At 42.5% G+C, this 12,466-nt stretch overlaps 1 long non-coding RNA gene across 3 annotated transcripts in view; it reads left to right on the top strand.

The window, feature by feature from the left end:
* LOC116234906 (uncharacterized) overlaps positions 1–5,977 on the top strand; it is an 80,694-nt gene extending 74,717 nt beyond the window's left edge. For all 3 annotated transcript variants that reach the window (XR_016470960.1, XR_016470959.1, XR_016470961.1), the window contains exons 4-5: positions 1,861–1,896; positions 2,234–5,977. This is a non-coding gene — a long non-coding RNA (uncharacterized LOC116234906). The remainder of the gene's footprint in view (positions 1–1,860; positions 1,897–2,233) is intronic.
* The last annotated feature ends 6,489 nt before the right edge of the window (positions 5,978–12,466 follow it).

Here is a 12,466-nt window from a genome sequence, read left to right as displayed (position 1 = left end):
AGAAAGCTGCAGCATAAAGCTTTACTTCGATTGCATAATTTTGCAGCAGCAATTACCTCAGCTACAAATTTAATTTAAAAACTCTTTGAAAGCACAGTCTGTGTTATCACAAAATATACTTGAAATCACTGAAGGATGATTTCATTCCAAGTCTGGAGATAGTATTTAATAGCCAGGAGAGAAACCTGTGCGCAGCCACACCTTACTTATTAATAAGTTCTGCTGTAGCAATTACAAATCCTGACTTCCACAAATTCATTTACACTTGGCAAAATATGAATTATAAACAATGTTTGCCAACTTAATGCAGTTGCATTCTTTCACCTAGCTGGAAAATAGATGGGAACTATTGAAAATGATCCTAATCATGATGCTATTAAGAAAGATGCAGAGAAAATACTCTGATAAACATCGCAGTGTCTGCCTACCATTATCTTATATTTTCCTTCATGATTCATGGTATCTTAGCAACCATATAGGCCTGATAGCTCTAATGTCTCTAAAAATGATGCACTTGGAAATCTATCACTTAAGGTCTGGTGCTCAAGTAACAACAGTCTTTTCTTTGATGGCAGGTTTCAAGCCAAATAAATACACAAGAATTAGAGCAGCTTTCTTTGGCTGGATCTTCATTTTTTCATGGTTATTCAAACTGGGCAAGGAAAGGATTTTGTAATCCAGGCTTAATCTGTATAGATTTTGGATGTGCATATATATATTAATTAACTATATGGATTCAAAAGAATGTCAGAAGAGCGCTGGGTTATTGATTGATAGAGAGTTGTCTTTGTGCATTTACCAGCGGGGGTGAAAATGTGAGTCTCCTGTCAGGACAAGGAAAAAGTTATGGATTTATCATGTGTGTGAGAATCTGGGCATCCCCCTGTTTGCTGTAGAGCTATTAACTGCTTGATTGCTGCTGACCAGACCTGAGGCACTGATTGAAGCTGTTGAATTTTAAGAGGTAATCTATTGACTGTATGAATACCCTTGATATTAAGAACGGGCTTCCCAGCTTGTGCCATATGTACTACAGGCAGTTCACTTCAGATGCTTTTAGATGTGTTCTGGGCTGTGACCTTCCCCTCAGAGGAGAGGAGGACTGGCTGCTGGGATGGGAGTGCTGCTGAGCCGAGCCAAGCCTGAATTGCCATGTTTGGGAGAGGATAGAGCTGGAGATATGCACTTGTGTATAGGTTACCAGCACTGTGCCACAGGGAACTCCATCACCTCTCGTAAAGGCATCAGCACTTGGGGAAATTATGTCCGAAACCCCCAAACCTGAGAAACATCTGCATTTCTGAATTGTTTCCTCTTTGCACTATGAATGTTATCCCGATAAAAACTGTTGAATCAGATGTTCTGCAATACTTCAGAACAGAGGATTGAATGTCAATGATGTTTGCTAACTGCCGCAGGCATAATTCTATCAGATGTTGAGCAGACCACATTTACATTTAAAAATACAAGTAATCAATGTATGTTAATGTATGCCCTTCATGCATTTGGTGCCAAAGCATTTTAGCAGCCATTTTCAATGGTCATGCTTTTGCGGGAAAAAACCTTTCAGAAACGTATCAGCAACATTGACTTTTGGTTTAGCTTGTTTCTCTGAGGTGGGTATCAGTAAGCACACACAAAAAAAGGCACAAGTGGCACATGTGAGCACAGCATGCAGGCCAGCACACAGCCATGCAGATACTCCCAACAAGCGTATACCTGCTCTTGTTGTTAAGCCTTAGGAGTGCTTACGCTTTGCAAATATGATTAGCAAAATATTCACAACCGTAATTCCAAAACAAAGTGACACCTGCTGTGATCCTGTTAGTGAAATTTGACATGAGTCTGTGTTATTTTCAGGTACGTTGGCAGATGATGACATTACTGCAGGAGAAGGTAAGTTGTGAATCCATGAGAACTCATAGCAGCTGTTTGCATTATAACCTCAGCGTCAGTGTGAAGTAAATGAAGAGCACTAAAATGATTACCTTAGGAAAGATATGTCATATATATCTTGTTTAACCCCGAGTGGGTTGGGGTTACAGCACCTGAGGATGGTGTGTAGGTCACTCTCACCCATTCTTGCCAGAACTTATTTTGCAGCATCTCCGTGATTCCGTGAGAATTATGAAACTCAGTGTGCTGTCAATGTGCCGTATGAAAAAAATTGCTGCAGGCTTTGCCTGAGCTCACTGCTGTCCCTGTGTATCTCAGTTGTTTCTCTCTCTCTTAGAGCTTGCTGCCATGTTCATAATGGACAGTGCTCTGTTCTTCCTTGGCTAGAAACACACGGTCCCTTTTGGTGAAGAAACTGTGAGTTTGAACCTCGAGTCAAAACCTGCTTTGTTACAAACCATGGGAAGTACAGTCTGTGAGTTTTGATCCCTGTTAACCTGGTGTTTGCTGCCCACCTCTCTGTGTCGTGATCCGTATGGAGCAGCACTGGGTGACCATGCACTGATCTGGACTTTCACATGTTGAGAAATTTCCTGAAGGCAGATTATTTTACAAAATATTTGAAAAAGTTTTCCCTGATTTTGATCAGAGCCAGTCTTAAAGCCCTGAAAAAGGAGGCAAGGCTTGGCAAAGCATCTAAGACTACATATGGTTTACAAAATGCCTCAGAAGTGCTTGGAATGGGCTTCTATCAGACTTTGACTTTAGCCCTTCCTGACTGTGCTGACAGAGCTTCTACCATTTTTTTGAGGCCCCTTTTTATTTTATTCTCAAAAATTCTGCTGACAAGGCCACCTTTGTTGAGCTATTATGTACTGACATCCAAAGAACATTTTGAATTGTACATGAAGGAAGGCTAATTCTGCTCATGGTTCCTGGAATATTTTGGCTATGGTGTGATTTTGATGCAAAGTTGGAAACTGTGCTACAAGGTGCCTTTTTAAAAAACAAAACAAAACCCAGGCATACTGTCAGAAATTCATCAGCAGTTCCTCCCGAGTAATGTACTTTTCCAAAGACAAGTGAAAAAATGTCAAAACCAAATAAAGAATAGCTGTGTTACAGGAGCTATTCGAGATCCAATTTAGCCTTTCTTATAAGTTTCCCTTCCAGTAAGCTGCTCTTCTCATGTTTTCTTCCAGTAAATGAGATGTGCATAACTCAATCGTATTACAGAATTGATCCCTTTCAAAAACATGCCAACAAACAAACAAGCAGAAACTTTTGAATGGTAAAAGAGTTAAAAATAAGGGGTGCTAATTTCGTAACCCTTCGGCTCACATTCCTGGCTTGTCCAGCTCTCCCTCCATTCACAGGAGGATCTGCAGAGTTACACTGATAAGAATTCAGGTCACAGGAGATTTCTAGTAATGGTCTAGATTAAATCCATCCATACATTCATCTTTCTGTACGCTGGATGCGAGTGTTGGATATAAAAGCTGCAGATCCCCAATTTTTCATTTCTGAATAAACCATTTGGAAGGATTTTCCTCTTTCTTCCACTGGCGTATACTGGGAGTAACTTCTTTCAAGCAAATAATATTATGCTGGCAGTTACAGCGGCGAGAGGAGCAATAGGGCAGAGACAGAGTTTTGTGATGTGTTATATTTTAAAATGACACATTTGTCTGGTATGGGGCGGCTGAAATGCAGATTCAAGACTGAATAGAAATATTTCTGCATTAAATTCAGTATTTCTGCAACAAATCTTCTGTTGGTATAAGCAGATGAAGCACTCCTGATTTCAACAGCCCCCTGAGGCGCTGACCCACGGTATTTATTTCTAATCCGTTCTGGGCTTTGTGACCTTGCTTGGTTCATTTGCCTGTTACGTGCAAATACTCCTTGCAGATTCTACAGCAGGGGTGAGGCCAAGCTCTGGCAGGTCAGAAAGTGTGCTGTGAGCAAGTGTGCTTTACTGAAAGGGAAAGGAAAAATACGGCTTTTGTACAGTATGGTCCATTGCCACTTCCAATGGGGTTAATAGGGCAACTACAGGCAAATGGCATGGCGGGGGAGGAATTACAGATTTGGTTGTGTCTCATAAAGTGCTTTAGGATTCTGTTATTTTTTGGTTGTATCGAAAGGCTGCTCTGAAAGTAATGCTTCCTGTTTATTTCCATGGAAATTGCTACAAAGAGCACTACAGCACCAGTTGACAGAGCAAGTTCTCAGCTACAAAGTGCTCTTTTTCAACACAGTCGCCACTGTGAGCTGTGCATTTTCACCAGTGATAAACAAGTGCCTACGTGCTGCACTCATACAAATCTACATGCCAGTGGAGGTGTACCACTGTTGCTGTTGCAGCTGTTGAAATGCACCACCCACTGCTTCACTGCTCTCACACTCACTATTTGGTCTCCAGAAATATTCAGCCAGCACTGATGAGTGGTGGGGGGCTGGCAATGGAGCGAGGCCAGCTCCTCGGGAGGTTTGAAATGTTGTGGGCATTGTGACCTGATAACCTTCCTCTTCAGAAACCCTCTGCCACTGTGATCCTTTAGAACTGAGAAATAAGACTGAGGAGTTTTCCAGTTAGTTCTTTTAAAGGAGACTGATGTGTAGCGGTGCCTAAAAGTTGGCTGCCCAGTTCGTGAATGGTTTCTGCTGCTGGCAGGCTGCTGGAGCTATTTCAGAACAGCACTTTTCTGACTCCATCAGGAGGTGCAAGCTCAGAGCCACTCACGTAAGCTTTGCCTTAGGGGTATCAGCAGTAGTGGAGTCTCTAATGAAAAAGAATAACTGAAACAACAACAAGAGAAATGAGGAAAATGAAGATTTTCAGACAACATGTCTTTTATCTGTGCCTCTGCTGGGTGAGGTGAGTGCTTCTGTTCTGTGTTATAGCTGAACTCACAGCTATATGCAGAGGGGGTGCTGGGAGGCTGTTCTAATTAAAACTGGTTCTTACTTATGAAATTCAGGATGCTGGGAGGAAGCTGTCTGGGATGATTAAAACACTATCTGAATGTTGACACAGATCCATTTCTGAGCCTTTCTTTAGTTGTGATATTGTCTGTGGTTTTTGTAGCTGTTGTTTGTTTGCTGGGTTTCTTTTTTCTCCAGTATTGGAAACTACAATGTCTGAATATTTTCTCTTCAGTGGACGATCAGGCTGACCGCTGCAGGTGCTACAATAAGGTACCTGGCTGTTGCCAACAGAGTTTTCTTTTTCTTTCTTCTCCCAGGAAGAAGCCCATATCCTCCTTGAACCCTCTGCCTGGTTGTGTGCGATTCTGCAGCAATTCGTTTCTTCATGAATAGTAAGAAGAAACATAAGAGAAGTGCTAGAGTTGGACTGGCTTTTTCTGTCTCACCTGCATGGCTTGAAGCACTTCTCACCCTTCTCATCCCCATAGCAGCAGGCAGAGTGGCAGTCCCATATCCCATCCTGCTGGCTGCTCGTAACACCCTTCCTGACCTCTGCTTTCCTCTTCCTTGTTTCTTTACCTGTTGACATTGTGAGATGTAAGGCATGCTTCTTCAGGAGTGCAGCTTGGATGCTCGCTGAGTGTGTTTCCCATCTTCCTCCCGCCCATCACATCTCAGTTATTTCTGCAGCCAGCCTTATTTTTCCTTTTCCCTGCGTCCTGCTACTTGTCTCAGCAGTATCTCAGGTAGAATTTCAGGTGTTCAGGCAGGTTAACGTCAGATGAAAATCTTGAAGGACAAATAGTAGGTGCAGCACCAAACCTGCTATTTATGTCAGTATAGACTGGAGCTGGAGTTCAGCAATAAAATTCATCTTAAGCATCGTTTGTAAGTATTTCCTTCAAGACTAAGTCCTGGGTTTAAATGGCAAATAATTGGTTAGCACGTGAGATTTTATTTGCCGTGATGAATCACTTTGGGAAAATTTCATCTGTCTCTGAAGCCAGAGGGCACATTCACATTTATCAGCAGATCAGTAAATATTTGCGTGAGATGCACAAATTGGCTATAAGCTCCAAGTTTTTGGAAATGGCAGATCTTTACCAATAGGTGTGAAGCTTCCTGGTTCCATGCAGCTTGTGCACCTCTGTCTCATTAAAGTTTCACCTCAGAATGTGAAAACTTCTGTGTTTAATTAAACTTTTCATGAGTTCTACTCTGTGTGTTAAGTGCAGCATTTTGCTGCAAACCTGTCCCTTGCAGCAGTCTGCTTTCTGACAGTAAATCTGGCTCGGAAGTTCCAGCTCTGTACCCTTCATTCTGCCCCTCTCTGCAGATGGTAACCCCAATCCTTTTGCCATTTTTTGGTTTTGCAGAACTACTGAAATGATCTGGACTAAAAAAATCCAACATGACCCAACCCTCAAAACACCCTTAAGTCTTCTTTCTTTCTTTATTATTTTTTATGTAGTTTGCTGATGTGCAACTCCCAAATCACTGCGATGATGCCGACTTCGTTCAAATTTGAAATGAATTAATTAATAATTTGCCAAAAATGAGGTGAGACTTCACTTTTTCTGGCTCCTCCTTCCCTTCTCTCCTCCCAGGAAAAGATTGTGTGAACAGCTAACTCGTGTTCAGCTTTGATGTCGTATTGTTTGGGAAACCTCCTGAAGCTTCAGAGGCACTCTTCAGCAGAGCAGCACAGCCAGCCAGCACGATGGGGAGGAGCGCTTGGATTTCTGTGGAACAAATGTGTTTTGTTATGCCAAGGGATGGCATTCAAGCAGATAAATAATACGCATACTGCACGCAAAGATGTGGAAGTGGAAACGTACAAAACTAGTGCTGGAGTCAGTGCTCCCTGCGAGGAAGCCTGCAAAACGCTGCAGTCCGCTTTGCTGAGTGCACCACTGCCAGCCAGGAGCTGATGGCACAGCTGAGATCAAGAAGTGTTTTAATCTCTTAATAAATTTCACAGCTAGATGGCTTTTTCATTTGTACATTGTAGACGGAGTAGTTTATGCATCCCTTGCTTTACTGTTGACTTATTCAGGAATTCCTGAAGAATGGCAAATACTTTGCAGTAGTTTTATTTTGGATGGAATCTGAATGAAATTCCTTGAGAAACTCAGAAGTTTCTGGAAATGCCAGATTTTCTTGTGGCTTGGAAGGCTTTCTGTCACTTTGTGCTACCTTGGTGCAACCAGTATACATGAGTTCTAGTATGTGCACAATGCTGAGATGAAACTCTTTCCAAACCCTTTCTGAGGCTGTCTGGTCAAGGGAGGTTCAGGTTGGTTACTGAGAAAAATGTCTTCTCAGAAAGAGTGGTGATGCACTGGCACAGACTGCCAGTGGTGGGTGGTGGACGTGTTCAAGAAACATGGACGTGTGGCACTGAGGAACGTGGTTCACTGGGCATGTGGGGATGAGTGGATGGTTGGACTAGGTGATATGAGAGGTGATATTTTCCAGCTCTAATGATTCTATCATTCTGTGGTCCTCTTTATTCAAACTTGTCCCTCATCTGAGCAGTGGGGACAACTGGGAATATTCCACAGCAGCTTCCACTGGACATAGAGTGTGTTTCTGCCCCACAAGGAGGAAGAGATTAGATTCAGTGAGAGCAAAAAGCACAAACTGCCAACTGCCATGAGAGAAACACTAAAAAAAACTCTAATTTAATCCATCTCCTCATGTTGGTGAGCCTCGTCCCAGAAAGCTTCCTTCTGCTTGCCTGCGTGGAATAAAACACTTGGAGACAGCAATTACCGGGAGATGATAAATTAGATTGTGCCTGCCACTTGGGAGAGAATGTTTCCCAACTAACGAGCCTCTGCTTTGGGGACGTTTGCAAAGCTGTGTGCTCCAGTGGGTCTGACACATGCCTGGTTATGGTCGCACGCGGCTCGGCGCTGCGGTGCGTTCCAGACAGCTGAGCACGGAACTCTGTCGCTTTTGGGAGAGGCTGGCTAATTAATTCTTAATTTATTAGGATTTTGTGATCAGTGACAACGCTTAATTGGCTTAAATGTGACCTTAGTTTTAATGGTACTTGTGACTGCCGCGACCTCAATGTCTTCTGCGTCTCATGGGCTGCGGGGCCACCAAGGCAGGGAGCTTACCTTCCTATGCACAGGCAGAGTGGCTGTAGTGGCTTTGGAAAACAGGAGACAACATTTATTTGTCACTCTTATTTACAGAATTTCTCCCCTTTTATTCTCACTGGATATATGTATTTTTAAAAAGATGCAATTTAAAGCATGCAGCATTTAATTTCCCATCAACTAGGTCCTCAATCTATTGTATTTTTTAGTGCTGTTACTATGTAAATGGTTACCAGGTGAATAACTACTCTCATAAATAGTCACAGCAAGAAATTACTTTAGCTTCCTATGCTAATAGACAGTGGATCTTATTGGTAAGGCTTATTAATTGGTTTGGTATCTATTTAGTTAAAATTGGTGTGGCAATGAGTGGAAAAATAAATCCTCGTTAGGACAGTGGGTTCCTTATTGCATGCCCTTGTATTTATCATATTCAGAGAACTTTAGAAAGAGTGGGTAAAGCTCCAAACGCTGCTGACAATTTCTCAGGTGTTACACAGATGTTTTATAGGGGGAGAACAAGAACCAGCATTAGAGTTAGGCTTCAGATGTGCATGTAACCAGCTCCATGTCCTGTATGTAAATAGCATGGTTTGATCAGCTTTGCCAAAACAGCCTATTTGCTTCTGCAGAATGCTTCCAGAGCTGGCTGCTCATGTCCCAGGGTGGCACACTGAGCCCGTGTGTGCTGTGCATTGCTGTGGGTGTTGGTGGGAGCTGGGAGTGCTGTAGTGTGTGGGTACTCCAAGCAATGTTTTGTTTGCCAGAAAAAGAACTGTTGTGTCTGTCTGAGAGCACCTCCCCACTCTTCAAGTTAAGATGCTTCTTGTGTCCAGAGTTATCTGCATCTCTGATAAATCAGTTCTGACATGTTTTTCCATACTTTTTCTTCTTCTTTCTTTTTTTTTTTTCCTCTCCTTTAAAAAAATAATAGAAGTGCTAAATGTGCAGTTATGCTGCAGCGTCAGCCAAAAGCATAATTAATGCTGCAGACATAATATGATTTTAAAAGATTATCTCTGGTACTGACAAAATATCAGCAAGTCAGTCTGTACTGAGGTACAAAATCCATACCCTCAACGTATCTGGGGTCTTTGGGTTATGTTAGCGCACATCTTTTTGTACCTGTTCTTACTGGTGTGGTTTCGTTGTTGTTGGATTGTGGGGTTTTTTGTTTTTTGTTTTTCTTTTTTGATATAAAAATAATATTTTACTTTTGTTTCTGTATTTTCCACCTCTTGCTGCTCAGCTCCCACTGGTTCCTGTGGAAGCTGTACAGAGACACTCACAGGGTTGACTTTGGTTGGAGAACAAATCTCTCAGAATCTTGCCTTGCCTCTCATCACCCAAGTTTCAGTCCGGGAAGGCTTTGGGTAGACCTGTGGAGAATGTGTCATGGGTTTAGTTAGTCTGATGCTCTGGAGAGGACAGTTAGCAGGAGATTGCAGTCTGTGTCCTGTGAGATGATGATAGAGCTTGAGCATGCATGAAAAATCCAGCTCCTTTGGGTTTCTAACTGTTGTTTCATAGAGAGAGGCAATGTTCTGGGTGGCAGTGGACAGAAAGTAAAGTTAAAAAAAAAAAAAAGCATCTGGTCTGATGAAAACATCTCTTAACCTTGATCAAATGGGATCATTTGATACGTGCACTGCTGAACCCAGAATCTTTTGTACCAGCAAGAGGGGCCACCAAGGGCAGAATATAACAGACCTGTAACAAAGGGAGTGCTCCTTCGTGTCAGCGCTGCTCAAAGGTAGCACAGTTTCTGTGCAGAAAGGTTTACAGGCTCACTAAGACCTTTGCTAACTCTTCATTCGTATGTGAAGACACAACTCTGAACATGTGAAATTGTTGAGCTTCCAGCAGTAAGAAAGATACAGACAATTTATTGCATTCCACGCTTGATTCCTGATTGGAACGAAGTGGTGGGATCCTAATGGATATGAAGCCCTCAGTCTCTTTCACTGCACAATTCTCCTCATGCTGGAGTTTGAAAGAAATGTTGTTTGTCAGCTTTTGAATCTGTGGTTTGCAGCTGTAGCAAAACATTTGGATAGAAAACCTATTTTCTAAAATCTACTTAGGGTAAAATGGCCTTTTTTATTGTTTACTTCCTGCATTTGAAAGAAGTTTTGTTAAAGCCCAGCTTCTGCACCTGCGTTCCTCCAGAAAACTGTCTCTTCAAATTCTCCAGACTGATTTGTCATTTTCTTACGTGCCAGAACCGGTTGTATCTCTTATTGCATTACACTGCTGACATCGGGTAATGCCTCATGACAGATGCGGCCGCACATCGCTGCACTGAGGAGCAAGAGGAGGAGCGGAGGCCCAGCTCTGGGGCAGGGCTGATATCTGCTGCACACGAGTTGTACTTACAGAACTTTAAGTCCAGTGGGCAGTCGTGTTCGTTATCTTTTTCTTTCTATTTTTTTTTTTTTTTTTTTTTTTTGATACAAGCGTGAAGGAAGATCAAAGCCTGGGGAAGGCTGAGTGATAGGCATCTTTCTGCTTGCTTTTCTCTCTGTGCACATATCTACCTCATCTCTCAGCTTCCCGCTGGCGAGGGCTGAACAGAAGGTCTCCTTGAAATCCACGTTGTGTGTTGACCAGCTGCAGTCTTCAGAATTCAGTCCGAGTTCCTCTCGGCCCTTGCTGGCCCGATTTAATCAAAGCAAAGGGCACCTGCTCGTATTGCCAGATGAAAGATTTAGACAGAAAACTTGTTCTGGACAAAAGGGTTTCCGTGTCAGCCAAAATTCTCTCACTTTTGTTTTTTGGGTGTTGTGCTTTAGATAAAAAGGGTGAAGTAATGCTTCTGCCTTGTGAAGCCCCTGCAAAATGGAAAGGATACAGTGTCATCTAGGGATTTCATAGCAGTTAAGGTGTTCTAGGACCTGCAGAAATAAACATGGCCTGATGGAAAAAAATCCTTTACAAAAACATTGGCTTTCATTTAAATACCTCACATTGTGGAAAATTTACAATATCGCTCCCTCTGTAATTTAGTGGATTAATTCCCTCTTAGCTAACAGTTCTTTAGTTCTACTTTGGCAATAACAAATTTCAGTCTTCACCCCACGATCCTCATATCTGTAAAAGCACGTAGCAAAAATCCCCTTGTTGGACATGATGACTGAACTTCTGATTTACATGGTCTGTAGTACCATTAGCATTGCTTTTTCTCCTGTCTTCTACAACAGGAGTCAAACAAGATGCAGAAGGCGTGTGCCCTCCCAGGTGTGTGTACCTGTGTGTGGCACAGCACTGCTCAGGGTGCATTTCCATCCTTTCCAGCCATTGTGCATTTCATCTTCTCCTCTCTTACTGTTGTGCATGCTGTCCGTTCCATGACACATTCAGTAACTGTGATAGCCTGACATTCTGGAGCTGACTTAGCTTTTGCCATTTCATACCCTCCTTCAATATGCAGTACCCCAGAAGGATAATTGTTCTTATGTTTCCATTTCTTAAATAGTGTTTTCCTATTTTATTTCCCTCCTATTGCTGTGGTGGTTTTCCTTTCTGGCTCTTAGCTTAAAAAAATGCTCTATAATTGCTTTGATTTTATAGCACATAAAGGATACTGACGTACTCAGAAAAAGAATAAAGCAAAGCAACCCAAACCTAAACACCTCCCTGGCTCTCTCCAGCCGTGCACACCTATTTACCTTCAAAGGGAGTTTCTTACAAGCCTGCAGGAGCTGCAGGGAGACACAGAGCTCAGCTGGGCATGGCCAACAGAGGCTCAGGCAGACGTAGAGGGACCGCTCAAGCTGAGCAACATGTCATAACTGGCTTTTATTATGTTCTCACAGTTCTCTTATAGCTGAAATTTTTTTCTCAGATTTGATGAGAGCTGAGATAGCTTTCTGTTTTTCTGAAGAGCTTCAACTTTGTATCAGAGAGAAAGAAAAAGAGAATTGAGAACAAGATGCTTGTTCGTTCCCTTTTGCCTGACGGATATGTCTGAGCTAGATCTGCAGTAGCATTATAAGCAGACGTTTGCCTGGACTTTCTTCCCCTCATCCCTCAGATGCAGTTCTTTTGCAGTTCATTTTCCTGAGTTGTTAAGTGACGCTGTCACTGTGTGTGAGAGAAGAATGCTTTTGCCAACTGTTCTGTAATGAACTGGGGGGAATGCTGCTTGTCACGTGGGTGGTCAGTCTCACACTTTCTCTCCTGTGCTCTTCTGCGTGCTCTAACCTCTACAAAATATAAATCAATACGCTGAGTTCAGGAACGCCAACTCAGTAAATGCATTAATGTCAAAGCAAATGGCAGTCTTACCAGCCCTGCTGATACAAGTGATTATTCTATTTATGCTTAAATATACCGTACTGCTTCCAGAGAACCTGTTGTGGCTTACCCCTCACTTCTCCAAAAAGAATTAAAAAAAATCTGTGACTGTCAGCAGACAGCTTTTCCTCAGCCTTCCAAACCAAGCACGTGGCAACTTCTGTGCTATAGTAATCACGAGGGAGGCTTCTTCAAGGTAAAAGCTGGAGCCTTATGATGGAGCACAAAAAGGT

Source organism: Phasianus colchicus, chromosome 14, assembly GCF_987193195.1.
Source record: "Phasianus colchicus chromosome 14, bPhaCol1.hap1.1, whole genome shotgun sequence".
In the NCBI taxonomy this organism is placed as follows: Eukaryota; Metazoa; Chordata; class Aves; order Galliformes; family Phasianidae; genus Phasianus; species Phasianus colchicus.
The sequence above is the reverse complement of the archived record's forward strand: the minus strand, read 5'-3'. Positions and strand labels throughout refer to the sequence as shown.